Source organism: Choloepus didactylus, chromosome 11 (genome assembly GCF_015220235.1).
Source record: "Choloepus didactylus isolate mChoDid1 chromosome 11, mChoDid1.pri, whole genome shotgun sequence".
Lineage (NCBI taxonomy): Eukaryota > Metazoa > Chordata > Mammalia > Pilosa > Megalonychidae > Choloepus > Choloepus didactylus.
Genome location: NC_051317.1, coordinates 88,817,715 through 88,840,266, shown reverse-complemented (window position 1 = coordinate 88,840,266; position 22,552 = coordinate 88,817,715). Strand labels below are relative to the sequence as shown.

The 22,552-nt window shown below is 36.1% G+C and overlaps 1 pseudogene; it reads left to right on the top strand.

Moving 5' to 3' along the window:
- The first annotated feature begins 692 nt into the window (after positions 1 to 692).
- Positions 693 to 16,415, top strand: LOC119506083 (annotated as a pseudogene).
- Positions 16,416 to 22,552: the final 6,137 nt, after the last annotated feature.

Here is a 22,552-nt window from a genome sequence, read left to right as displayed (position 1 = left end):
TCTTATAAAGAACTCCATTAAAAGGATTAAGACCCACCTGGGGAGGGCATCAACTGAAATAACCTAACAAAAAGGTCCCACCCACAATAGGTTTATACCCATAGGCATGGATTAAAAGAACATGGTCTTTTCTGGAGTACATACAGCTTCAAACCATCACAGCAGTGAACGATTTGCATGAGCACTCCCAATGTGATACCAATATTTGAATGCAGGGCTCAAGTCAAAATAAGCAGAAGGAGGAAAAAAAAAAAAACAAAAAGCAAAAAATCCCACCAGGTAGTTCTGTTTTTCAATTTTGGTTTGTTTACATTGCTAAAGCAGGTAAAAAACCCTGGAGAAGATATTAATTTAACAGGTGGCATTCTGCTTGTGATTGCTTTGGCCTCTAGGTACTTCAAATAAAGGGCTTGAGCTCGCTCTTCCAAAAGATACTATGTGTGCTAATCACTACCAGATACAGTGAGATTGTAGCATGTTGGCACACATTTACTGCTCTCATGAAGAGAATTTCCTTCACTCAGAGACGTGGTCCTTAAATAAATTGAAGGAAACTAGCAGGTAAACCTTGGTAATTCACATGCAAGCTCCAATAATAAGCTGATGTTTATGAATTTAGTATGGCAGCATATGAACACTCAAGTGCTATGCCCATTTCTTGAAAAGATGATAAAATGAAATAAACACAGGCTATGGGGCCAGAGAAAATGAGGCTCAAATCCTATGCTTCATTTACAAGTTGTATGACTGTTGGTAAGTCAATTTGTCGGTACTTTAGCCTCTTCCCCCAGAACTTTAATATAAAAATGCATACATCAGAGGTTTAAATTATATAACACATGTAAATATATTATTTTAGTTTGCTAAAGCTGACGAAATGCAATATACCAGAAATGGGTTGGCTTTTACAATGAGGATTTAGTAACTTGTAAGCTTATAGTTCTTAGGCCAGGAAAATGTCCAAATCAACAGGTGATCCTCAGCTTTAGCACATGGCCAGGCACATGACAACATCTGCTGGTTTATCCCTGCTTCTGGCTTCAGTGGCTTCCTCTCTGTTTCTGTAGTTCCTGCCTGTTTTCTGTGTGTTCTCTCTTAGCTTCTCCGGCTTTTCTCTCTGAGCTTCCCCAAAGGACTCGAGTAAGATCATTAAGACCCACCTGGGTGAGCCTCAACAGAAACAACCTAATCAAATGTCCCCCCCACAAAAGGTCTACACCCATAGGAATGGATTAGTTTTAAGAACATGTTCTTTTCTGGGGTACATACAACTTCAAATCATCACATATATCAAAGAAAATACAATGCCTAGCACATAGTAGATAATAATTTGCAAATTTTATTGTCTCATCATAGAGCACATTAACTATATTTACATATAAAGTAAGCATGTTTATCATTCCTTACCAAAATTCAAATTGGCACATAAAGCCACCTAATGTTTCTTCTGTTGTTTTAGGTAACAGAAGAAAAACAGGCCAGGAATGAATAGGCCCCCAATACTACAGTCTATCCATGCAGTAGAAACTGCTCTGGTTAATGTCTAACCAGAAACACTGCAGCAGGGAATAACTATGGTGATTTTAAAGAGACAAAACACTGAACTGGAAAGATTGAAGAATATCAGGTGACTCCACTTCAGGAGATTAAATGACCAGAGAATTAGTTCTCTTTTCAATTTTCAGCTCTGATAAGGGATACAGGAGAGAGCATATCAATGGTAGATGGGTCCAGAAAAGTTGCACCTGGGAGTCTGAGACTGTCCTACCCTAGACGGGCTGTCTTCACAGTGGACATTAATACAGTGACGGTGCACTATCCTACCTGGGCTTCGCACAATAAAGCTCATGACATCAAGATTCAGCAAGAATCCATGTTGATCCAGTCTCAAATCTCATGGTGGGGGTGGGGGGAGGTGTCTACTGAGATAAAAATAAATTCTAGGTTTACACAGGACTATAGCCAGTATTTTTATATTTTTATATCCTATTTTTATATAGGACCTAATTAATATCTAGAGAGTGAGAGCACTGGCATCCTGAATTGTTACGTAGTTAGCATTTGGAGGACAACTGCTGGGTATGATAGGAACCGCAACAAGCTGTATCTTATTAGTCTGACAATTGGCTTGAGGCATGAAGACGTCAATTCAAATGAGATTGCAGGCTACAAATTCCTTTAAATGACAGGTAAATTACGTATATTGTAGAAAATAATATTGTTTGACAATCTGTAGTTTATAAGTACTTTAATAAATTGCAGTAGCAAAGAAAAAACATAGACTTGAAATATACGACAAAAATTTTTGATAGGATTACTAGAGTAGTTGGCAAATCAACAACCATAGTAGAAGAGGTTGACATACTTTTCTGAGTAATAATAGATTATGTAGAAAAATAAAGATACAAAATATTTAAGTTTTATCCCATAGGTACAAAGCATGATCTAATGCTCATATGCAAAATCCTTCATCTAACAATTAGAGAATACACATTTTCTAAACATAGGAAGTATATTAAAAACTGACCAATGCAAGTCCTCAGAGCAAGTCTCAACAAAACCAAGGGACAATATCTTAAGACCATGTTCTCTAACCTCACTGTTATAAAATAAGAAATAAATAAATAAAAATAAGAAGCCCCAAGATATATGATAATGAAAAAAATCACAGTTCAATGTAATTTGTAGATCAAAGAAGAAATGACAATGGAAATAAAATAACCAGTCAGGACTGATTAAGACAAGATGAAAATAAATAAAATTCAAAATTCAAAATGAAAGATGACTAGAGACAAAAAAAAAGAGTAAAAGATAATAAAGGTATTATAGTTAATTATATACACTAATCAAAGTGATAACCAAGATTAAATGGATAAAATAGTAAAATGTAAGAAGCCAAAACTGGTACAAAAGGAAATTTTTTAACTAATAAATTCTAAAGATACTATAACAAAAATTGAAGCTCTTACTTCCTCTGCAAAAAAGTTTGCAGTTGACTTTTCCCAAACCTTCACTATCAGGGTTTTTAAAAAGGTAATTTAGGCTAAACAAATATTGTTCTGCGCTTAGCCTCAAGAGAAAAGTGGAGGGGAAAGGGCTCCAAACAGATTTTGTTACAAACATATTTCAAAAGTAATTGCTTCTAATTTAAAACATCCATGACAATTTTCCACTTGAAGTTGAGTTTTATCTATGACCTGAACTATCTCTGTTTTAGTTCACTAAAGCTGCAGAAATGCAATGTACCAGAAATGGGCTGGCTTTTAACAATGGGGATTTATTAGTTTACAATCTTACAGTTCTGAAGCCATGAAAATGTCCAATCTAGGCATCATCAAGATGACACCTTCTTCCTTAAGACAGGCTGCCAGCATCTGGGACTGGACTTCTCTGTCACATGGCAAAGCACATGGGTGGCATCAGCAGTCTCTCCCTTCTCTTCCAGGTTTCATTGCTTCTGGCCTTGGGCTTCAGTGGCTTCATCCCTGTTTCTGTGACTTTCTTTCTCAGCTTCCATGTCTTTCTCTCTGTCTTCCGACTTTGAATTTCATCCTCTTATAGAGGACACCAATAAGAGGATTAAGACCCCTTTGGGACATGCCTCAACTGAAATAACCTAATCAAGAGGTCTCACCCACAATAGCTCCACACCCACAGGAATGGATTAGCTTTAAGAACATGGTCTTCTGGGGTACACACAGCTTCAAACCATAACGCTCTGTAAGGACCTGGGGGCAGACTGAGGCAAATCTTTGGTTCAGACAGTTCATGGCTTCAAATAACTCTGCAAAAATCTATGTAAAATTTAAATCTTACATAGCAAAAATGAAGAAGCAAATATAACAAAACTGTGTTACAATTAGCTGGCACATATAATTCAAAACCATCACACCAGGTTTATTAGTTGAATAGACTTTATGAATGGGCTTAGGACTTCAGCACCCACTCAAGACATTGCTCCTTTGGGGAAAAATTATCTGAACCTGTGAACAGATGACTTACAAATGAATTTTGGAAAAGATACCCAATCCTTTCTCCCAAAATTGAGGTTTTCTAAGTCCTCATTTCCCTATGTTTATGTATCTACATCAATTTAATAACCTGAAACTGTCAAGAAGCAACTTTATTATTTTATTAAGGCATGGCTCTGACTAAACAAATTGAGAACACAGTATGATTGAAACTACAGTATCTCCTAAATTCTTTCCTAAAGCAATGTTACAGGTTGAATTGTGCCCCCCACCTCAAAAAAAAAGATATGTTCAAGTCCTAATCCCCAATTCCAATGTGACCTTATTTGTATATAAGGTCTTAAAGATGTGTTAAAAAATCAGTCCAAACTGGATTAGGGTGGTGGACCCTTGTAAGAAGGGGTGAAGAGACACGGAGAGAAGACTGCCATGTTAAGACGGAGGCAGGGCCCGGGGTTACGCTGCCACAAGCCAAGGACTCCCAAGGGTTGTCAACTACCACCAGAAGCCAGAAAAGAAGCATAGTACAGATTCTTCCCTACAGATTTCAGAGGGAGCAGGCCCTGCCGTTACCTTGATTTCTGACTTCTAGTCTTCCAGTCTTCAGAAGTAGGAGCCAGTAAATTTCTGTTGTTTTAAGCTTCCAAGTTTGGGGAGGGGGGCGGTGCTTAATTTGTTGCAATAACCTCAGAAAACTAAGACAAGCAATGTGCCTCACAGTCTAACTCGCAGACCAGTGGCACCAGAATCACCTGGGAATTTTTAAGAAATGCACATTTCTGGGCTCCATCCTAGATCAACTGAATTGGAAATTCTGGGGGTAGGACCCAAAATCTGGGTTTTAGCTACACCTCCAGGTGATTCTGAGGCACAAAACATTTGAGAGCAACTGTCCTGAATAAGGTCTCAGCCCTAACCAACTGTTAGAAGGACCTAGGGAATTTTTACAAATACCAAAGTCCAGGCCTCACTGCCAGCAATTCTGATTCAACAGGTCTAAAATAAAGCCTTGGAAGCAGTCATTTTTAAAGAGTTCCCACCAACACCACTCCCCCTGTACAGACAGCTCTAGGTGACTCTAACCTAAAGGCAGGGTTGAAAACCACTGCTCTTTTATTGCTCTTTAAGGGTTAGAGAATCCAAATGAATCTTGAATTGGTGGTCTGTATGAGGAAGATTTAAATGCTTTTGACCACAAGTGTTTATGCTGATCAATCCTACTGCCCAAACTCCCCTTCAACTTTCTAAAACTAATTAGATATGAACTGAAATGGAAGAATGGGATAACTTTTAGAAACATGAACCACATACCACCAAGTAACACTTAACTTTTGTAAACAAGTCTACACTCCAGGGAACATACCAAACATGACTCATTACTGAGGACCAGTGCTGGCTGGCACAGGGAATGTGGAAGACTGGGAACCATGTAGAGAATAATGTCTCACCAGAAAACTTTAAATTGAGGATTGTGCTCACTGTTCCTTGCATGACAAGATTCACTGCTGCTAAGAGCAACCCTCATTCAGGATAACCCCAGGGATGCTTCTGTATTGGGAGAGAGAGTGCCCCATCTTGCCAAATGACACATCGTTCATCACATCCAAGTGCTCTCAACTCTCCACAGGGAAGAAACTTACAAACAGAAATCAATTCTTTGCCTCTTCCCCTCGTATCAATATACATATTTGCCCACGGAGATGGCAGCATCTGTACTAAGGGATTACACAGTGCCAAATCATTGTTGGAAGTCAGAGTCATGTTTATAAATAATCTGGAAACAGATTTTGCCAATGCTTTTATTCTGCTCAATCAGAGATGCTGAATAAAATTATATTTCACAGAGAAGTAGCCAAATCTATGTCCCCACCTCTGATCACTGCTGTCCCTTCCATCACTATCATTCTACCCACCACCACCACCACCAGTGTTCATTAACTTTCAAAACCTCATGACCCTGGGAAAATGATATGAAACTTTAATATAGAAGTATATGTGGTTTTACACGCATGCGGCAGGGGGTGGAATGAATAACACATTTCCCACACCATGACAACAAAAATTAGTTTTTGTTAAAATCTGTCTCTCCATGACCCCCATTTTCTCACATAGTGGATCTACCCTCTCTTCCTTAAACATCCTTTCCTCTCTCACAATAAGGCTCTGATTTGATCAGCATACAAAATGGGATATTTTTACAATGCAATTTTATCTCTCATCTGGGAGAAAAAAAATATTTCACAGTGTTCTTAAAATTTCTGGCATCTAGGACGAGAGAGAAGAAAAAGTGGAAATTATAAATAAACTTGAATTTAAAAAGAAATGGGAAAACTTTTAAAAAGGAGATTAAAGCAAGAAAGAAGGAAGCAGAAGGTTGTAAGAGAAATGGAAAAGCAAAAGTACAACATATGGTTTAGTAAGTAAGTAGTTGCAAGGATCAAGTGATTCAAGATTACAACAGGGAGACCTCATGGTGGGTATGAGGTGGGGATGCTTCTCTAAATATCAATTAATGAGCTGAATGTGCTAAATACATCCATTAAAACCAACAAAAATTAAATCAACAGTTTTGGGGACATACCCAATGGGGAAGGCATTATTAATATGTTTTCAGAAAGAAATCTTTCCATAAAGATAGAGGGCTGAAGAATTCCAGTAGAAGAAAGGAGCTCTAAAAAAGGAGTGCAGTCATCATGTCATTCCATAGATGCATTGTTCCTGTTTGCTTAAGCTGCCGTTATGCAAAATACCAGAAATGGATTGGCTTTTATAAAGGGGTTTATTAGGTTACAAATTTACAGTTCTAAAGCCATAAAAGTGTCCAAACTAAGGCATCAAAAAGAGGAATACTTCATTGAAGAATGGTAGCTGGTATCTGGGGTTCCTTGCTTACACGGGAAGGCACACAGAGATGTCTGCTGCTCCTTCTCTCCTGGGCTCCGGTTTCAAAATGACTTTCTCCAAAATGTCTCTGGGCTTCTGTCTAGGCTTCTCAAGGTCTTCCTGCTTGTTTCTCCCAGGCATTTCTGTCTAAGTATCTGTGGGTCCTCTCTTCGCCAGGGCAAGCTATGGATTTCATCTCTTAGCTTCTCTCTTTGTTCTGGTGTCAACAGCTGTCTCCAAAATGTCTTTGGGCATTTTCTAAGTGTCTCTCTGCTCTCTTTAAAATGTCTCTGCCTTTTATTCTCTCACAGAGGATGCCAGTAAACTAATTAAGACCCACCTTGAATGGGACAGGTCACATCTCCACAGAAATAATCTCATCAGAAGGTCCCACCCACGTAAGCCTGCACCCACAAGATTGAATTGAAAGAACACAGCTTTCCTGGGGTACATACTAGATTCAAACCAGTACATGCACAGATTAAAAAAATATATGGTACATCTACACAGTGGAATATTATTTAGTGATAAAAAAGAAATGGGTTCTCAAGCTGTGAAGAGACACGGAGAAACCTTAAATGTATATTGCTAAGTGAAAGAAGCCAATTTTAAAAGGCTGCATACTGTATGATTGATTTCAAGTATATAACATTCTGGAAAAGGCAAAATTATAGAAAAAATTAAGAAGATGAGTGACTTGTGAGGGCTCAGGGTGGGTGGGAAGTTGAGGGGGTGAGAAGGGAGGGATGAATAGGTGGGTTTTTAGATCAGTGAAACTGTTCCATGTGATGTTCTGATGGTGGACACATGAATTCATGCATTTCTGAAAATCAATAGAACTATACAATCCAAAGTGAACAATTATATAAACTAAGGACTCTAGTTAATAATAATGAATCAGGACTGAGGCACATCGGACGCCGCCGTGGGTCGTCTGGAGCTGCTGCTTGTGGAGAATTTCAAGTCGTGGCGAGGCCGCCAGGTCATCAGCCCCTTCAGGAGTTTCACCTGTATAATCAGCCCCAACGGCTCCGGAAAATCTAATGTAATGGATGCACTTTGTTTTGTAATGGGAGAAAAAAGCTAATTTGAGAGTGAAAAATATTCAAGAACTGATTCATGGAGCACATATTGGAAAACCTATTTCTTCTTGTGAAGTGTAAAAATTGTGTATGTGGAGGAGAATGGAGAAGAGAAAACATTTACAAGAATTATTCGAGGGGGATGCTCAGAATTTCATTTCAATGATAACCCTGTGAATCGGTCTGCTTATATAGCAGAGTTGGAAAAGATAGGCATAATAGTCAAAGCAAGGAACTGTCTAGTTTTTCAAGGAACTGTAGAGTCTGTTTCAATGAAAAAAAACCCAAAGAAAGAACCTAGTTTTTTGAGGAAATCAGCACTTCAGGAGAGCTTATAGGAGAATATGAGGAAAAGAAAAAAAAGTTACAGAAAGCTGAAGAGGATGCGCAGTTTAATTTTAATAAGAAAAAAAATGCAGCTGCAGAATGTAAACATGCAAAATTAGAGGAGGAAGAGGCAGAACGTTACCAGAGTCTCCTTGAAAAACTGAAAATGAACAAGATACAACTGCAGCTTTTCCAACGATATCATAATGAGAAAAAAATTCATTTTTTGAATACTGAGCTTGAGCATGTGAATAGGGATTTGAGTGTCACAAAAGAGTCTCTTTCTCATCATGAAAACATAGTTAAAGCCAAGAAGAAGGAACATGGAATGCTAACTAGACAACTCCAACAAAAAGAAAAAGAATTGAAATCTCTTGAAGCACTTTTAAATCAGAAGAGACCTCAGTACATTAAAGCCAAAGAAAATATTTCTCACCACCTCAAGAAATTAGATGTGTCTAAGAAATCAATAAAGGACAATGAGAAACAATGTTCTAAGCAGGAAGATGACATAAGAGCCCTGGAAATAGAACTGGTTGATTTAGATGGTACATGGAAAAGTTTTCAAAAGCAGGTTGAGGAGGAAATATTACATAAAGGGAGAGATATTGAACTGGAAGCAAGTCAGGTGAAAAAGTCAGTATTTGGAAAATCTTTAATTTTTATTGTTTGAGTTTCTTTAATTAGAAAAAAAATTCAGATGACCTCCATTTCTGATATTTTAAGAGATTATCCTTAGAATGTGAATTAGAGAGATTTAAATTTTTCAGCTTGTACACAGAATCTAATTTTAGACTGGACAATAAGCTTTTTTTCCCTTTATAAGTTTAGATGGCATAATGTTTATGAGTTAATTAAAGTCCTAAAAAATACTTCAGCAAGATTACATGGTGTCCTCTTGTAATAAAAGTTAGGCAAATAATTAAATTATATTTTTCTTAATTTTTTGTTATTATTTTTGAGATAACTTTTTCTCTCATGAATGTTGTAAAAACTCTTTGTCAGATACATAATCACTCAATTGACAGAAGGGAAATTGATTACTTAAAGTGATGTAAGATGTTAAACAATGAATTAATATCCAGTTTACTATATAAGATTTAATTATGATGAATCAATAGTAGATATCCAAAATAGGTGATTCAGAGTTTTCAAACAATTCTCTCAAACAGATTTTATCATTTATCTTTTTTGTTATTTTATGAAAATCTTGCATCACTATATATATATATATATATATATATATATATATATATATATATATACTAAAGTAATTGTGACTACATAAATGGAAAAAATAATTTTCTCTGGACTCTTGATTTTAGACTACTAATGAGTATCAGTCTCTTTTTCACTTTCAGGAATTTCTGACACAGACCTTTTTTAGAGTTTGTTTTGAATACTTTGCTGATCTGTCTAAACAGTTTTAAATAAGAAGACATTCATTTTATGTCCACATTACTTTACCTGGAGAAGATGGCCAATTATGAACTAATCGAAATAGAATGTACTTTTGATAAGATTAATTATCTTCCAGTAAAGGATATCATGCAAAAAATTTCCTATCCTGCTTCCTCAAGTGAGTTAGCAATTAGCAATGTTTAAATGCTGTTTATATAGCTGGATCATTGTAAGAAACTTAAGGAACAAGTAAGAAAGAAAGTGGCTATAATGACCCAACAACTGGAAAAACTGCAGTGGGAGCAGAAGGCTGATGAAGAAAGACTGGTATTTGAAAAGAGGAGGCATGGAGAATGTCAGGTACCTCAATTTGTGCAGTAGTGATTTAAAATCATTTTCACTGAAATTTTATTCCCTTTTTATATTAGCTGTTCAGTGTATTAATGGATTTGCATCAGACATAAGCAACTAATCAGAAATTTCTGGATTATCTATTGTGATGCCTAGCATTATTTAGGTGCTCTTTTATGGTCTAAGATAAGAGTAGACACTATGCCTTCATTCATGAATTTACTAAGCATTTGTTGTACGTCTATATATTAATAGGCACTGGACAGATTCTGTCCTTACATGCATTTTAGTCCAAGAGAGTTAAGGGGAGTGAGAAAAGCAAATAAATACCATCATAGAGATTAATGTAAACTCATTTGGAAACATTAAGGACTTAGCTCAAGAGTAGCTTAATAATCTGTCTACATGTGTCATGACCATCAAGACAGCATTATAGCAGGTCATCTGGTGTTACGCTTTAAAGTAAGGCAGACTTGACTTCAGGGAGTCTTGATCTATCACTTACCTGTGTAATCTTGGTAAATTACTAAATTATTTTAAAAATAATAATAATAATAATGAATCAATATTGGTTTATCAATTGCAACAAATTGAGCTATCAATTGAGATGGCCACCTTTTTCTCATCTTCAGATGAAACAACTTGCCCCAAGAATCTGAATTTTAAACACACAGCACAATAGCATTCACATATCTTATATCCAGGTCTTTGCAGCCTTTGAATTCATGAGAAGTAAAGATTTTTTTCAAACCAAAAAGTTGGCCTGTTGTACAGGTGAACCTATTTTCTAACAGGGTATTACTAACAGAATTGCTGTAATAACCAGATCTTAACCTTATGAGAACATTTTCTCCACAGGAGTGACTTCTAGTCATTCACATGCAGCCTCTTTCTGAGAACTCTGTATTTAAGAAGAATTGCACATCATTGCTCTTCTCCTCAGGTTTGACAGCAAGAACACTTCATGAGTTAGAATGAAGACAAGGAATGTTATTATTTTCCCTTTTCTTTTTTTTTCTGGATTTATTCTCCATTTTTTTCCCAATAAGATCTGTTGCCTATTCAGCAGAAATTGACTTCAGCTCTTTCTGCAATATGATTCAAAGACACTTATTCAAATGGTTTAGCTGAGACTGTAGCCTAACACCAATTCTTGACCTCTCTGTCCTTTAATTAGATGAATCAGGTGAAAATGCTGCCATGCAACTTGGGTGGTTCAAGTACTTGACTGGGTAATAGGTAGGGGGGGAGTTGTTATCAGACTAACAGATTTAACTACTGCCATGAAATATAGGAAAGTCTGCATTACATTCAATAGATATGCAAAATTTCATATAAATCTTGGACCGCTGTAATTTTTTCCTCTTTTGTGCCTTCCAAGAGACAGATGGACAGTATTAGGCAGTACATTGCAACTTGCATTTACCATGGATTTGAAAGGAAAATTAAAATCTGTGTTGAATAACTAGTATTTAAGAGAGAATGTCAACGAAGTAAAATATTTCCTCTGGCCAGAGGGCTTCTCACCCTATATAACATCTTAGATAGCATCTAAGCAAGCTAAGTTTTACAGTCATCAATATAAATCTCTAAAAACTTAATTTTTAGGCAGTTTTATTGAGATAATATTCATGCACCATACAATGTATCCAAAGTGTAAAATCAGTGTCTCTCAATATAATCATAGCATTGTGCATTTATCACCACGATCGATTTTAGAACCTTTTCATTACTCCAAAAAATGAAACTCCATATCACTTGTACCCCCCTATTATTGATACTTAGCATTTGTGTGGTATCTTTTCTTCTTCCTAGATCTTATCTAAATCTTCTGTATTAGCATGCCTCCTCTGACACTATTCCAGTGAGGGTAAGGGGTACTGGGTTGGGTGCAGAAGTTCCCCACTTAGTCTTTGTTGAACCTGTGGGAGAGGGGTGCCTTGTTGCTACTGAATGGTGGTGGAAATTCAGGCTGATGCCACTCTGCCACCCTGGCCAGAAGAGACAGAGGTGACTCAGTACTCTCTCCATGTGTCCTACATTGACTCCACAGGGGATAGTCTTTTTACTGCTGGGTGGTGATAGAAGTCCTGACTTTCCTCTAGGCCTCCTCTGGCACCACCCTAGTAAGGAAAGCAAGAAGTGCTTCATTACCACTGGAGGTAGGGGTGTAGTTCCAGGCTCCCAATGTGTTCTCTACTGGCACAGTGTGTGTTGTGGGGGTGGAGGTTCCTTATTGCCCAGCAGGTATGAAAATACTAGTTCCCCACTCAGACTTCTCCGACACTGTCCAGCGGGGGAGTAGGGTTGATTGGGGCATCTCATTACACCTTGGTAAGGATGGAAATCTAGGTTATTCATTCAGTTTTGCTGTTGAGATGTGGTAAGGTCATGGTAATTTTCTGTGGTGTTTTACTGGAGTAGAGTAGTATGTCTTGCTAGGCTGCCCCTTTTCTGCTTTGTTAGAGGGCTTTTATAATTTTCTTGCCTTTACCCATTGGCATGTCCATGTTTCTAGCTGCTCCAGCACCCAGTCTTGGATGTATGAAGCAAGAAGAAGACCTAGGATCTCACTGCTTTGGTTTTCCTCACACCCTAAGGTCCATAGCTGATCTGCTTTCCCTCCAGTTTTCAGAGTCTTTTTAATGTTTGTTTGTTTTAATATATAATGCCCAATGGTTTTAGCTGTACATAGCTGAAGGAACACAGAAACATATATATACTCCATTTTTTTGGCAATGGAAGTCCCAAATTTCTATTTTCAACAGCAAAAAAACTAAAAAATCCCTGGAAATAAACAGTACAGGAAGTGGGTAAGGTCCATATGATTTACATTTTTAAATTTTACTAGAAAAAAATAAAGGTCTAATTAAAATTCTTGCATGTAAAGTATGGATGTATAACATTAAAATTTTATATATGTATATGTATATACACACACATACATATATGAAAAAAGGTCTAATTAAAGTTCTTGCATGTAAAGTATTGATGTATAAAATTAAAATTTTATATATGTATATGTATATACACACACATACATATATGAATTCAGTGCAATCACAAAGAACATCTCAATGGAATTTTTTTTAAATTAACCATTACTGTTTTAATTCCATAAGGGATAGTAAATTAGAGATAGCATTGATAAAGGTTGGACACCCAGTCTCTAGACATGGACTTCTATATTCGTAACACAGGTGATTTTGTAAGCATAATTTATCATGAAATATACACAGCCCAGAAATCAATGAGTTGGAAAATAAAACTCTTTTTACTGTAGCTTCTCCAACCAGTAACGTATTTTCAATTTAATACAGACACGATCATAAATTTTGTTAAGACTTATGAGTAAAAAATTAAAATAGCACCTGATGGATTTTCATAGCTAGGCAAAAAAATACTTAGAAAACTTAAGAGCTTGAACCCAGAAATTCTCCTTGATACACTTGAAAATAAATATATAAGTAGAGAGAGAGAGAGTCATATCCTGAAAGAATTTTGAGTGTGGCTTTGGGTTGACTAGAATCTAATGTATATATATATAAAACCTACAAACTTTTCAAGAACCTGCATTGTTAAATGGGTTTCCATCTAGACTTAAGGGGACAGAGACATTTCAAGATATAAAAATACCAGTAGGCCATCAGGCAGGAAATAAGCTAAATAAGTTATAGCCAAGGACATTATTTCCCAATGCATTTTTTCAGAATTTGCTGAGGAAGAAAATGAAAAATAAAGGATGTCCCAGAAGGTGGAACAGAGCTCCCTGTAAAACAATGGACTGGAGGGGACATTCCCAAGTTACAGAAATGGAGCAAAATCAAGGAATATTCCATGCCTCAGACTAGAGGGACCTGTCAGCACTTTTTCAATGGGTTTCAGAATTGTTTTGAACAAGGGAAAGCTATGTACATATCATTCTTCACCTTTGTAAGGTATTGGGGGTATTTTTGTTCCACTATTGTATATGTTGACTATGAGGAAGGCAAATTTAGTTTTTTTTTTAACTTCATATATTGTCAAATGAAAAAGTGTGGCATTTGGACACGATGTCTACAATGAGAGCCTGGACTTTGAGTCAGATGTTGCGATTGGATAAAAATTGGGGGGACCTTGTGCTAGAGGTGAGCATATTTTGCATATCTGAACAGTATGAATCATTGCAGTAAGAGGGCAGGTCATTGTGGATTGCATTATTAACTTGAATTCTCCATGCTACCCTCTCTATGTAATACTGTAATCCATTCCCAAGCCCTTGGTTTTGGTTCAACCATGTGACTTGCTTTGGCCAGTCAGTTTTTAATATATGACTCATACAGGAGCTTGAAATGTACTTGTGCAGAGCATCCCAGCCAGCCCAAAGACCTGCAATTGAAGTAAATCCATCATCTCATAATCTGCAAAGTTTTAAACAAGACATTAATGCTTATTTGTATGTGCCAGTGAGATTTTGTGTTTGTTACTCATTATATGGCAATAAGTAAAGGGTGCAATAGGATTATTTGTGAAGAGTGGTGGTAAACATGTAATTTTTACTCAATATACCTCTATATTTAAAATTTGATGAATGTAATTACTTTAATGATATAAGAAAGAAAATCTGCCACCTTACATCAATGGAAGTGTTCCTTATTTTATCCTTTTATTTACTTTCCAATCTTTTTCCTGTTATCACCTGCCTGGATTTCAGAATCCCTGGTTTTCTAGGCTTGAATACCTGATTTTGGCCTTTCTATATTTTCTTATTCATTCTGACTCTCTTTTCTGACTTACTGAGTATAGCATTCTGCTCTATACACACCCTAGATTTCAAACCACTACTTTGGATAAGACATATTCCTTCTGTCTGTGTATTAGGTGCTATCAAATTACCACAAACTTGGTGGTTTATAACAACACAAATTTATTTTTAGAGTTTTGGAAGCCAGAAGTCTGGAATGGACTTCACTAAACCAAAATCAAAGTGTCACCAGAGCCACATTCCTTCTGGAGGCTCTTGGATAAAAACCATTCCCTTGTCTTTTCCAGCTTCTAGTGGCAACCAGTTTCTGTCAGCTTTTGACCCCTTCCTCCATCTTCCAATCTCTGTTTCCACCATTCATTACATAACATTGTCCTCTCAAGTTGAACCTTCCCTGCCTCCCTCTTTTAAAGATACTTGTGATTACCTTCAGGACCCATCCAGATAATGTAGAGTAATATCAAGATCCTTAATTTAATCACATCTTCAAAATCACTTTTGCCATAGAAGATGAACTTCACAGTGTCTGGGGATTAGGATCTACCACAGCCAGCCTCTTGCTCTCCCATTCTTCATGCCCAGCTTTGGCCTTATGTACTCCATTGAAGAGGTGGTTCATACCTAGGTGAAGAAAGAGTTTCAAGACAATATGAAAACTATTATGTCAATCAATGGAACTATCATGGAGAAGTGGCAAAGTATTTCTTCCAACGGAACAATGAAGTTCATCTGCCTCTACTGTGGACTAATAGGATCTATCCAGTTATGTACATTTTGCTTTTAAGGACAAAGTACTCAATGAATTACATAGTGGGGGGAGGGAGGGGGATAGTCCTGCATAAAACTGGTTAGGGATCTTAAAGAAAATGAACATTTTAGCACATAAAACCATGGAAGTTACAGTTTACTGAATAAAGTACAGAAGATTTACTAAAAAATAGCATACTGGGAAATAGTAGACAGGAGTAATTTTAGTGAGCACGTTTCAAGTCTAACCAGTTCCTCATGGGTGATTCTCAGGTTCTGCCTGTCCATATCAGGCTTGTTATAATCCCCAGCCACATAATCCTGAACCTCCTACATAATTACATTATATTGTTTTCAAAACTGACTTTAGCAAGTTATATTTCTAGGATCTGACACCTAGTTTCCACATGCACTTTCTTACAACCCACCAACACCGCCTTGCAAAGTTCCTACAGGTTATATAATAGCATAAAAAATCACATTGCAACTTTATAAAACCATCAGAGTCCAGAAAGATTGAGTACAGCAGACCTCACTAGGATCTACCAATAGCCCAACAGGAGACAAACAATAGAGGTCTTACAAATGAACCAATGAATGGACATCCTTACCCATTTTTCATATTGATGCCCTTTTCCCCTAGTAATAAATGTTAGCCTTCCTGTGGATCTTGTTCAATCATTGAATCAAAAATAAATATCTTTGTAGATTAAATCACACACACAAGCAAGGAAATGGGTTATAGTTTATCTTGATACCCAATAGGTATGGACACCAAGGGAACTATTCCGGTGACTTATTTGTGATATTATCTTTTTGCCAGACACATTCATTGATTGCATGTGTGGGTTTTTCAAACACAATTTGGTTTCTCTGCTTGAGAATAATGTGAAAAGAATTGAAGAATAACTCAATGACTCTCCTTTCTTTAGCTCCTTAGAGTATAAAGCTGTCTTTAATAGAATTAAAGAAATAACTTCCCAGAGTTACTACCAGAGATTTGTCAAGTTTCGCACATTGAGTTTGGCAATTTTATTAGTTAGTATGTGCCAGGATATTGCCATTTGTAGCTGCAATGGTGAAACCCTGAAATCTCAGTGGCTTAGCACAATAAACATTTATTTTTCACTCACACTGCAGTCTTATAAAGGTCATGCAGCTCTGCACGGTGGGTTTTCTTCAAAAGTGACTGAGAAGTCCGGGCTACTTCCATGTGCAATTCTATCATTGAGGGTTCTTCTCTTCAAGCTACATGAATGAGAAAGGGAGAACTTGAAAAATACATGCTTACTCTTAATTGTCTCTCATCTGAAGTAACATCACTTTGCTCACCAGAATTCTCTGAAGCACAGTTATATGGTCTCAATCTAATTACAAGGGAGGCTGGGAAATTCAGTCTTCCTGTGTCCAGGGAAAGAAAAGAGTGCAGTGAACACCCCAGAGTCTCAGTGGCTTAATATTAGAAATATTTATTTCTCTTCACATAAAGTCTACACAGCAGAGACAGGCTTGGGAGGTGGGGAAGGGGCCAAGTTCTGCAACCCACTATCATTCAGGGACCCAGTCTTATGAAGGTATCCCTTAGCTCAACACTTCTGCTCATGTTACATAGGTAAGAATTACTCATATGTCACCACCCAGAGGTGAGAGGAAGGAGGAAGGGCTCTGAAATGTAGTCCTTGGCCAGGCAGTGACATCTCAGCAACTCTGCAGTATGGAATGGGAATATCAATGTTTGGTGGACAAATAATTTTCTCTGCCACAGCATCATTTATCAAGAACCCAAAATAGTATAGACTTTTTAACCTAATCATCCCAATTTGGGGAATTCATACTAAAATACTATCTAAAATATTGGAAAATTTATATAAGTATAGTTGTTAGTGCTTCCTGGGTGTTCTTCGCACTTTTCTTGTACTCTGACAAGATCCAAAGGACTCTACAAGAAATAGCTGTGATCTTCTCCAGTGATCCAGTGACTCTTCCAGATTTTCAGAATGATCTTTCCCAGTAATGGCTCTGCCGTGAGGTCTGACTTCCTGTAACACTGGCTAATCCCATTTGATGCAACTGTAATCATTTACAGCTTCAGTCTTTGTAACTCATTGGCAAATAGTATCACCACATTGAAACTAGATCCAAGGAAATCCAGTGCTTCAAGACTCTGAATGATAAGACAAAAGTTCTTTATTACAGGGTTACTTACAGTGACAAAAGTTTTTGAACAAGCAAAATGTCTAAGAAAAAGGAAATTAAGAATTTAATGTTGTATCTACTAGCTGCAATTTATTGGAGCCATTTAAAATGAAAATATTCTTGAAAATCCATTAACAGTATAGAAATGGATATTTTATAATATTAACTTTTATTAAAGGGATACAAAATTTTATAATCATTGTAACTACATAAAAATTATATGAGAAAGGAGTGTAAATCTATTCAAGAAAATAAAGCATAATTTATAAAAAAGTAATAATGTTAGGTAAATAAGATTAGTGAGGATTTTTTTTTCTTTTTTTATTTTGTACACCACCTTTTCAAATACTTTATATACCTTTATAAATATACAGGCACATAAATACACATATATAGTTGGTAGGCTTTTCTAAATATGTATAGGCAGGCACACACACACATGCATAGCTGGTTGGTAAGAGGAAAAACTGATATCAAATATGAATTTTTAAGTCATACTGAACTCTTGTAGCTGTAGAACACGTATGAAGTTCTACCCTGAGGGTATAAGTGGGTATCCTTTTATGCATGCATTTTTAATCCAAAAAGAAAATCAGGTTTCCAGTTCTTAAGTGATGGAAAAGATATATCTCTGCCCTCTTCTATCCTTTTGAAAACCTCAATAAAAATAAAGCTGTACAAGAAACTCACAAAAGAAATCGTACCTCTGATGAAATATATAAGCATATTACTGAGAACCTCAATATATATGAAGAAGGACTTGGACTTCCAGATGCAGTGAATATTTATCAGAGTGAGAGAGGACACTGAGAGGGGATGCCTAGGCTGCAGATCTCATGCTGAACCCCCAGAACTCCAAAGTTAGTGGCACAACTCTTGATTAAATAGCCCCTTGCCTGTAACAGCAGGTCAGGATGTGAGGGCTGCCAAGACGTCTTTCTGTACCCTATAGGACAGCACCGAGTGCCAAGGGAAGCCATGTTGAAGATCTTTGTATCCACACCACAGGCAGTGAATCAGAGTGAGTAGTAATCCTGCAGCAACTAATTCTTATAATGAAAGACAAAGAGAAGCTAAGCTTACCAGTTAACACATGAAGACAGTAAGCCTGTTATCTGGCTTCTCTGTAAACCAGAGAGATTTCTGTCTAGCCCATGCTGATCTTTCTCCCCTTTATTTCACTATCAAATAGTGTTGGGCTTGGGAAGAACTCATCTCATTCTAAGATGATTAATAAGGTAAAAGGCCCAATATAAGATTTTAAAACTACTAGAGGAAGAAGAAGAAAAGGTACAGGAGAAATGTCTGGCAACTATTAATTGTGGGTGGAGGGAACATTTTCCCCATCCTGATGTTTCTCTTTGTGGTGGGAGCTTTACTGGAGCCACAACTCTGCCTCTCTCCACATTCTCCTATGTTGCTCCCTAGGGAAGAGAAATGGCTTAATCAATTGGTGAGTGTGGAAGATGAAGATGGGCTACTTGGAAGTGAGTATGTCATCTGTTCTCCACACTGAAAGTCTACTCTAAGGTCTACTGCCTTGTGGGCAAATTTCTGAAATTCAGTGGTTTGTACTAGGAAGTTCACTTGTCCATAGATATAAACCACATTCTCCTATATTACTTTTGTCAATGAAAAGTGAAATCTGATTTCCAAACACCTTACCATTTTGTTTTACTAATCAACTATTGCAGAACTTAGGCAAGGAAGAAGAATGTTGTCTATTGAAGTCCCTGAGCAGGAAAAAACACATCCAAGAAGACCACCATGATAATGATGAAAAGTTCTTCCCTTAGGACATAAGTGGGCAAATTTTAAGCATGCATGACAAGTACTTATCATAAAACAAAAGTTCAATGTAGACTCAAGGAGACTGAGCAAATAGTAACACAAAGGAGAAACGAAAAATTACTTTCAAGAGTTCAGGAAAGAAGAATGTGCCTCCATCAATGAAATGAAGACTTCCCTAGAAGCATCAATGAGAGTCACAGATATTACTGTAGATAGGGATAGAACAAGGGCTAAAATAATGGAATAAATTCTAGTTGAAAACTAGAACATAAATGTAAACTATTACATGAAGAAATATTCATATAATTCTTGATAGTTAATGGTGGAGAGGAGTTAGGAAATGGTATGAACATTCCTATTTTCTCATTCTGGTGACAGAGTTATTTTTAAAGCTGATTCAGCAAGTGATTGATGCACAAGTATAATTTAGATGTCACATTAAAAACTAAAATAATCAGGCATGATAAGTATTTAAGTGGAGAATGGGAAGGTAGATGGGGACACAGGCAATACACTAATTTCATCATTTTTCTTGGTAGGAAAACAATAGGTATTTGCTAAATAAATGGACAATTAAGTATATCATATAATTATATAATTATAAATTCTACCCCTAGGAAAAGTAAAAATAATTGTTAAAACTCTTCTCAAATTACCAGAAGGAACATATGCAAACAAAAACTATATACATATACAGTGAAAGATAAAACGACAAAAAAAAGTTACAAACAGAAAGCAAAAAATGAAATAATGTAATAAACTAAGACAAGAAACATCTGTTATATCAATATGTATAATGGGATAAGCAGATATATTTAAATAAAAATACAGATTAGATTGGAAAGCTTAATTCCAAATATGTGTTCCTGTAATGGACACATATAAAGTAAAGTGAATGAAAATTTTGTAAATGAAAGCACTGGAAGGTGGCTCATTTTGAAAACAATTCACTCAAATCACTTTCTTTCCTCTATTCTAATAATAGCCAGTTCAGAGGATTCATAAAGAAGAAAAAAAAGAGCAAAATTAAAATTTATTCATGGAATAATACACAATAAAAACAAACCAAAGGGCAAATTGCAAACTAGGAAAAGTAATTTCTAATACACACGATAGACAAAGCATGGTTTCCTTAAAATTTATTCTTAGAAAACACTAAAACCCAATAGAAAAAAAAAGTTCAAATAGATCACAGAAATAGTAAACGGTTCTAAATAATTGATAAGATGCTTAATCTTATTCATAATTTAGAAAATGTAAATTATCTGTGCAATGAGGTGCTATCTTTCACCCATCAGATGGACAAAGACTAAAAGTTTGGTAACAACATATTGGGAAGCAAATGGAGGCATGGCATACATTTTTGATGGAAGCATAAATTGGTGGTAGACCTCAATGGAAGGCAATTCAGCAATATCTATAAAGATAAAAATAGATATCCCATTTCTAAGTATTTATCCTACTCAAACACACATTCACTATCATAATAACAATGATAACCATGGAGGCATTTTTGTAATAGCAAAAGAGTGGAAACAGTATGTTAATCAATAGGAAACTGATTAGATAAATTGTGGTAAATCTTTTCTGTGGCACACTACGAAGCCACTTAAAAGAGTAAGATCACTCCATATATGCTGGTGTGGAATGATTTACAAGACAGACTGCCAAGGAACATAAGTACATAGAATGATGTGTCTACTGTGCCACTATTGTTTAAAAATGATATATAATTGTATATGTTGTGTGTATGTACATGCATGTGTGTGTTTGCAATATATGTATTGCAATCTCTGGAAACTTAAAACAATAGTGATAACTGAGAAGAGACAGGCACAGAAAAGCAATGTGATTTTCCTTGTATATCTTTCTGAGTCTTGTATGTGCGTACACTTCAAAACAAAGGATGGAAGGGGGGGTCAGGAAACGAAGAGAAAAGAAAGATAGGGAAAGGGAAGAAGGAAGGTAAAGAGGAGGGAGAGAGGGTTGAAGAAAGAAAGGGACAAAAGAAGGAATCTATGTGGTAAAATTCTGTTAATCTATTAAAATGAAAAGGTGTGACATAGATATTCCACGATATGTTATTAAATAAGAAGGGAATTTGCAGAATTGTTCGTATTATATCCTTTTATAAATGAAAAAGAAATGGATAAGAAACTGTTTTCCATGGTTACACTCAGTAGAGAGCCTCAATATGGAAGTTTGGGCATGTGAGGCTTTGGCTTAAATTTTATAACTACCAAGTAAGCATTAGCATGTAAACCCTTAAAAAAAAAAAAAAAAAAAAAAAAAAAAAAAAAAAAAAAACAACACCACCAAAGGTTTTATCTGGAATTTTGGACAATAGGCAATTTTTTTATTTTTAAAACATGTTTTTCATATTTAAAAAACTGTTGAAACATTTTTAAAATTTCTCTGTCCTATAAGAAAAAGTTAGCACTTTCAGAAGTGTTATCTAATATATATTTTCAAGAATGCCATCAAGAAAGCTGGCCCTGATTTCACCCATTAAAGTGATAATATCTGAGTATGTATACATAGCAGCAACCAAGAATCAGTTTTCTAATTCTTCATCCTAAATTAGAACGTGGGCAGGATCTCTAAGCTAGTTGGTCCCGTGTGGCCCTTGGGTTGCTGAGTACCACTCAAAGCAGTATTTTCTCCCATCAAGGTCCAGGACTAGATGGTTCCAGGTGATCTATCAAAGGATCAACAGGTAGATTGAGAGTTTCATAGGAAACAGTAGAGAAGAAAATGTTGCTGAAGTTCATTTCACAAATATAAAAGGTAAAATTAAATATTATTTTGACAGAAATCTCATTCAGTTATTCATCATACTCATATTTCTAATGGTTTTCATATATTAAAAGATCTGTATAGGCCAGTTCACCTTGCCTAAAACCTATTTTTATATTCATTGAATAATAATTATTTTCTGTTTTAATTTGCATGCTTCATTGCCACCATGTTCTATTTTATCCCACAGTTACAAAAGTGGGTCAATGTCTCAAAGGAGATTTCTTAAAATATTAGCATTATTACTGCATCTCAGAAAATAA